The sequence below is a fragment of the Spermophilus citellus genome (genome assembly GCF_964194105.1).
Source record: "Spermophilus citellus genome assembly, chromosome: 10".
In the NCBI taxonomy this organism is placed as follows: Eukaryota; Metazoa; Chordata; class Mammalia; order Rodentia; family Sciuridae; genus Spermophilus; species Spermophilus citellus.
The window spans coordinates 1006417-1014111 of record NC_138197.1 but is presented as its reverse complement, the minus strand read 5'-3'; positions in this window follow the sequence as shown (position 1 = coordinate 1014111).

The window sequence follows — 7695 nt, the reverse complement described above, 5'->3', positions numbered from 1 at the left end:
CTTACCTCCTTCTAATCTCTCCTTTCTGTTTTACCTCCACCTATGTTCACTCCCTCTGCAGCCCCTTCCCCACATACAAGATGATTTTTTTAAAGCCATAACTTGGTTTCCCTCACTGCCATTCTTAACAGTTTTTAAACATTTTTGTGCCACAGCCTACCAGACATGTACAATTCAGCCTCTGCTTCTCCAAATTCCTCTTGAGAACTTTCCCCTTGCCATGCTTTCTTTGGCTGTCTTTTCCCGACTCCGTCCTTTAGGTTTCCCTTTAAATGTGACCTCAGAAAGACCTTCCCCCATGACATTCTATACACTTTCTGCTCTGTTTGTTTCCATTATACTGTGTTTCAACTTGTAATTTTATGTTATTTTGTAGTTTATTTGCAGGAACTATGTCTGTTTTATATACTCAGGTCTGAAACAGTATTTGACTCTCAATAAATATTTAGTTGAATGAATGATGGAGTGAATGACCAAACTTTGAAGATGAATATCTCAATAATGTGCAAAGGGCTGCAAGGCTTCTCTACATTATTTCCATTGACACACAAGACTCCACAGGTTGCAGACTGATTGCATTGTGTGCTGCCTTTCTGCTATTCTCTCTGTCAATGGCATTACTCATACATTTGCCCATCCAGAAACCTAGCAATCAGGCAACATTACTTCCCTTTCCTCACTCCCCATATCCAAATGATTATTAAGCCTAGTTAGTCTGCCTTTAAAAAGACAGACTCTTGTCTTTATCTCCTTCCCATTTTCTCTTCTGGAGGTCAAGATCTCCCTGTTTCCTTTGGGGCTTACCATCCTGGGCTCCTACAAGTTTATTCTGGCCACATTGATTGCTATAGCTTGTATCTGGAGTATCCTTCAAAGACCCATTTTTTAAAAGCTGGATCCCAGGCTCAGGCACTATTGGGAGATGGTGGAACCTTTAAGAGGTGGGGCCTAGTGGGAGGAAGTTAGGTCATTGGGGGTGTGCACTCAAAGGAGATATTGGTATCCTGGCTTCATCTGTGGCTCCTCTTCCTCCTCTCTCCTGTCCTCTCCTCCCCCCCCCACCTCTCCGTCTTCTAAAAAGTTTTTAACATATTGAAACAGGTCTCTCTAGTTGTACAGACTGACCTTGAACTCATGATCCTCCTGTCTTAGCCTCCCAAGTAGTTGGAATTAAAGTGGGGTGCCATCACACCTGGCTTCTCTCTTTTTGCTTCCCTGCTGCCATGAGTATACAGGATTCTTCTGTCACATGCTTCTGCCATTGGTAGACTGAACCAAAAGCTCAAGCAACAGGGCCAAGTGACTGCAGACTAAAACCTCTGAAACTATGAGACAAAACAAAACAAACCTGCTCTTTTGTTTTTGTTTCTTTTTCCTCCAGATATTGTGTCACAGCAACAGAAAACTGACTGACATACTGATCTTGCTATTTCTCAGACTTACCATGTGTGTTTCTTTAGGATGGTGTGCTCATTTTTTCTTTCTGGAATGCTCTCCCTCAGATATCTGAATGGCTCATTCTTTTACTTCTCTTAGTCCTTTATTCTACTGTGTCCTTTTCAGAGACATTTTTCTTGATCAGTCTGTATAAAACAGCAGCCTGAATTCTTTGCTTTCTACTCTTATTTTCAATATTTATGTGCCATTTATTTATTATTTCTTCTCCCCAGTAGTATATAAACTTGATGAAGGTTTTGATGTTTTGTTCCTTGCTGGATTCTCAGTTCCTCAGTATGTACTCTCTGGGGATATCCATTAAAAGTTTGTTGAGCAAAGAGTCCTTATTTCTCCAACCTTAATTCATCCTCTGAGCTGCAGTTGTAGTGATTTTCAAAGACCCAAATATGTTTTTTTTCCCTCTCAGAGATGCCCTCAATTTATATCATAGTTTCCAATCTGGTTAGTCTATGTTACAAAGCTATTAACCAAGGCCATCTAGCTACCAAGTAGCAGAGCTGGAATTCAAATCTAGGTTTTACTGACATCAGGGACCAAACCCTTCAAACCTGTGCTTCTCTCTTCATTTTCTCTGAAACCTCAGACTTCTAGGGCTTGCCATACACTGTGCTATCTCACACCTCTGAGCTTTGATGTATGTTATTCCATCTAAACAGAAATGTTTTTTTCATTTCCTTCTTATTCATCTTCTAAACTCCCATTCACCTTTCAAGGTCCAACCAATATTGCAAACTCCATGAGTTCACAGATCCATTCATCCTGAGAGAATCACTCTTGTTACCTGTCCAAACATGGTCCTTTACACATTTTCCTCCCTCCCTTCCTTCCTTTTTAAAATTATCTCTCAATGCTGTAATTGCTTATGCACATGTCTTTCATCCACATAGTAAGCACTTAACCCATGACCATGGAATGATATTTTAGATATTTGAGTCTATTTTTGCTTAATGTTATACTTGAGATAGGTGACTACCACATGGGAAATGATAATTTCTTCACCATCTTAATCTTCAACCCCCCTATTCCCAAGTCTCTTTAAGTTCATAAATTTTTGCTATTTAGAGAATTTTGGAGGCATGTAGTAAATGCTTTTGGAAGCCAAAAATAGATACCTGAAATAATAGTGGTTTAAATAAGACAGAACTCCAGAACTCCCCACCTCCCACTCCACAGAGCCAATCCAGGGCTGATATGGTGGCTACATAGTCCTTGATGTGCCAGTCTTTACAAAATGCATTTATTTCAAACCCCCATTCCCAGGGGATCTTGTTTGTTTATACTCATACTTACCTATCAGCAACTTTCTGTATTTCAAAATTACAAACTTAGCATTTTTGCCTAATTAATTTAATTTTTTGAGTTTTTCACTTGAGGCTCTCAGCCTCCTGATATTTTAGGAGCACATAGATTACAGTTGTAGCTACTCTTTCATACTACTCCGTAATACATCCCCTATCATCCAGTGGCAAAACCTGCTGAGAACCATGTAAGATGGTTTGTAACTTTCACTATTAATTTTGTGGCTAGGAAGTGATTACGGGTTCCATTGTTTGGCTTCAACATAGATTATTAGTAATGTTCTTAAAAAAATTCTTCTGGGCCAGGCTTGGTGGCACATGCCTGTAATCCCAGTGACTCAGGAGTCTGAGATAGAAGGATTGCAAATTCAAAACCAGCCTCAGCAACTTAGCTAAGCACTAAGCAACTTAGTGAAAGACCCTGTCTCAAAATAAGAAATAAATAAAAGATCTGGGGATGCTGTTCAATGGTTCAATCCCTGGTACTACTACTACTACTAGTAATAATAATAATAATAATAATTATTATTATTATTATTATTATTATTATTACTATTATTATTATTCTGGAAGTTAGTGTGCTAAGTGAAATACACAAGTTACACAAGGACAAATATTGTATGGTTCCACTTATATGAAGTACTAGGATAGTCAAATTCATGGGGAAAGTAGCATGGCAGTTGTCAAGTGTTGGGGGAAAGAGGGAAGGGGAATTAGTGTTTAATTGATAGAGAATTTCTACAGAAGATAAAAAAATTCTGAAGTTGCATGGTAAAAATGGTTGCACAACAGTGTTAATGTACCTAATGCCACAAAACTGTACACTTAAAAGTGGTTAAATGGTAAAATTTATTATGTGTATTTTGCCACCATAAAAAACCTCTCCATTCCAATAACCATTATTAGAATCAGACAGTCTCCTGCCAGATCATACTCCTCTGAAGAGTATAAGACAAGATAAGCTTCCTTCTGTGTAAAAAGCCCCATGGGTAAATATCCCCCATGTCTGAAGACTTTGTTTTCTCATCAGAAACCAGAAGTTCCCTAAGAGAAAGTGGTTGCAGCATCTAAGAACTGCTAGAAGTTATAACATTCTATTTCATTTTGCAAGGAGTTCATAACTAAGTGCCATCAGAAAGCCATGTCATTCCTTTTGGAGGTACTGTGGCATCCTACTGGTGTTTTCCACTAGCCTCTGTGGGTGATGAGGAAACACCAGTTTTGAAAATTTTTCCATGTCAAAACAGTGTGGAGCTCTAGGAACTCAATTAAACATTTGTTCAAGTGTTGAAGCACATTCAAAGTGACTTCCTAAGGAAAATTTTGGCTCACCCTTGAGGTGCCCCTGTAGTCTACCTCTGAAGCAAACTGGGGTGGTCCTCATGAAGTGAAAACACTGATTTGCTTCTGCAACCATCGTAGAAGGTTGGTGAGTTTAGCATTCACTTGGTTGTTTTCCACAACCTGCAACGCTGTCCTCTGTGGACCAAAGGTAATACCAACCTACTGGACGCATGCCAGAGAATAATCATAATTTTTTAAATTATTTGGCTCTTATCAGGATCCCAGCTGAAAGATGTGATATACAGGGAAAACTACCTGGTGGAATTTACTTAGTGTTCCAGGTGAACCCCCAAGTACAAAATTATATTAGCTTAGTCTGCAAAGATTCACTTTCTCTCAAATCTTGGTTTTTATGGGAGGCTATTACAAGAAACAGGACTATTATGTCCCCCTTTGCTTTTCTATAAAAGTACTGTTAGGACATTGCCCGTTACACCCCTCAGTGCCCTTTATAGGTACTCTATACAGTAAATTCCTTCCATAATTTCATTTCACTTAAAGACAGGCATTTTTTGCTTTTTTTTTTTCCAATGGCAAGATTGATATAACTTATGTTTTTTCTCTCTTTATCTTGGCTGCCAAACAGCTCAGACCCAAATATGAAGCTCAATCTCAGTCATCATATTAACTTTAAGTTTGGTTTATTTCAAGTCTCCATTTTTTTTTCTTTTCTGGTTTTCTATTTTGATTTTACCAATTCATTTCAAATGGGGTGTTTTCAGTCATAGACCACCCAGATTCTTTTTGGAAAGTTGTAATAAATAAAACATACTTAGCTCATAACTTTTAACTCTCTTTGATTGTGTCATCTCAGCTTGGCCTCAATTTACAGGAATTGACCCAAAAATGTGTGCTGAGAAACTTAAAAAGGAAGAAAGTGACAACTTAAAGCTGATAAAAGGAAACACACTGTAGGCTCTAGAAGAGGTGGTAAACTAAATCTGTGTCAAGGATGCATCTTACAGAGGAACAACCTTCAGTGAACTCCTTTCCTTACATGGAACCCAAAACAGAGCAGAAGATTAGCCAGACTCAGTTTAATACAGAACAGTCCTTCAGCTGGAAATAATCTCCTTCCACTGAAATCCTTAGCACTTTATTTCTTTTTTTTAATTTTAATATTTATTTTTTAGTTATCTGCGGACACAACATCTTTGTATGTGGTGCTGAGGATCGAACCTGGGCCGCACGCATGCCAGGCGAGCGCACTACCGCTTGAGCCACATCCCCAGCCCACTTTATTTCCATCTTATCTGGAGGTACTACCAATTTCTACTCCTTGCTATTGTTTATTTGCAAACTTTCCTTCTTTTTCCTCTTACTAGACTGGCTGAACCGGTATTTATTCATATCTTAAAAGGGCAGGAACCCTGTGTTTATTCATATCCTACCAGTCCCCCAATCCTTTCCCATCCTTTTCACAGAACTGTTTGATCAAATATTCACTGAATGAAAAATAACTCATGCACTAACTAAATAAATGGTGTTCTTTCAAAGATTCCTTTGCATGTGTTATTTACTCTTGGGAATCTGCTGCACAGGTTTGTCCCCTTCCCCATAGCTTGAAGCACTGGATGTTTGCCCAGACAGGATACCAAGATCTAAGGAGCATGTGACATTCCTCACATAGCTTTGTTCTCCAATTATGATCAGTCATAAAATTTCTGATAAATGAATGTTAGTCTCATTTGGTTCTTTCTATTCTGTTCCAAGATTATCTTGGCCATTAATTTCCCTTTCCCAATTACTACGCTTACTTGCCTCAAATGATGGGAATGGAAAGATTTCAGAATAGTTTCCTATAAGAAGACTAGGTTTAAATGCCAATTTATATGACTATGTAATTGGTGATTTCAATCAGGGTTATTAAAACATATATACTAAGTAGAAATCTGCTAGAAAGAGATGCTATTCTACTTTCATCTGGAGTATTAAAAAAAAATTCAGTCCTTGAATCCTCTCTGTTGGAGAGGAGAGGGACTTTGTGATGCAGTCTGATAAGCTAAACTTAGGCACATATACACAGTATTATCTTTAGGGATGGATGGAGGCTGCAGTGCGTTCATATTCCTAAGGTGTCATGTCTGACTTTTGTACTTGGAATGGCTTTTGTGAGCAGGAGTTTTGTGACTCAGTGGTGGAGCGCTTGCGTAACACAGCAGAGAGGCCCTGGGTTCGATCCTCAGCACCACATAAAAATAAATAAATAAATAAACAGTACTTAAAAAATAGTTTTTGCGATTCTTTCCCTCAGTCTTGAGAGCCATCGTTAGCCCTTTGTCTGGTCCCCGCATTAGTTCAGGGGCCAGGTGGAGACACTACCTACACTGGGTGCGTCCTGAATCCCGCGGGCTCAGAGTGCCTAAAGCGCAAGTTGCACGTCCCGCCCGCCACGTGCTCGCTGCCTCCTGGGGATCCTAAAACACCACGGAAACCTTCACCCCGCTGGCCGCGGCGCGCGGAAAGTGACTACTGCAGCGCCCTGGATGCCTTTGTCCCATGCACCGGCCTGGGGTTCCCGCTGTCGGGAGCAAGGACTGCGCCCTGGAGAAACAAACGTTTCCATCCCGAGGGCGGCGCCGCTGCGCGTTCATATTCTCGAGGGCAAGGGAGTGAGGGGACTGGTACCGAGGACCAGGAGAACCTCCTGCATGGCCCGCGGAGACTGTCCCCAGACGGCCGCGGGTGCTGACTTCGGCTCAAAACTAGGGTGGAGCGAAGGGTTTTTAAATTCGCCCTCCTCGGGAGCGTCCAGTCTGTGCCCAAACGTGTTCCGCTCAGCCTGTCTCACTCAGGGCGGCTTGACTTTCACCGATTAGCTGGCTGTAACATTTACAATTATTATCGTAAAAAGGTTCTTTGAAGAGAGAGGGGGCAGGAGTGGGAGGTAGGAAGAGAGAAGCATGAAAATGCCTACCAAATCACGGGTGTGAGTTTGTGACAGTGTATTAGTGCTCTCCAAGTGTGCTCAGATTAGCCCGAGGCTCTCTACCTAAGAATAGCCAGTAAAAGCCCCTAGACTGGGAGCAGTTAAGTGGTGTCACTCAATTCAATTACGGATTTAGTCACATACTAAGCAAATCACAGAGAGGACAGTTTATTATATGAACACAGACAAATGGTTACCTAAAATATTTTGATGATGATTGTTTCATTACTGATATTAAGCCTCTTCATGGGTGTTTCTGTTTCTTGGCACTGACATGTTAAACCTTGCTCTCTGGGAAATAAATAAACCAAAATGGTGCGAACTAATTCCTTCTGTCATTTAACTGTGCATCTTTATTAGCATCGTTAGCATGATTATTGATAATTACACTGGCTATTTACATGGACAGGACGTTTTTATCCATAGGAAAAAAAGTAGCTAACATAAAGTAGATTTTAATATTACCCAGTTTTGAAGACTGATTTTATTAATATTTAAGGCTGCTTTATCCCTAGACCATTAGAGCATTTTAACTCCATATGCCCCAGCAAATTAAAAGCAATTTAAATTGTTATTGATTATGGAATAAAAAGTATGAAGGGTGTCGGTCTGGGGTTGTGGCTCAGCGATAGAGCGCTCACCTAGCATGTTTGAGGCCCTGGGTTC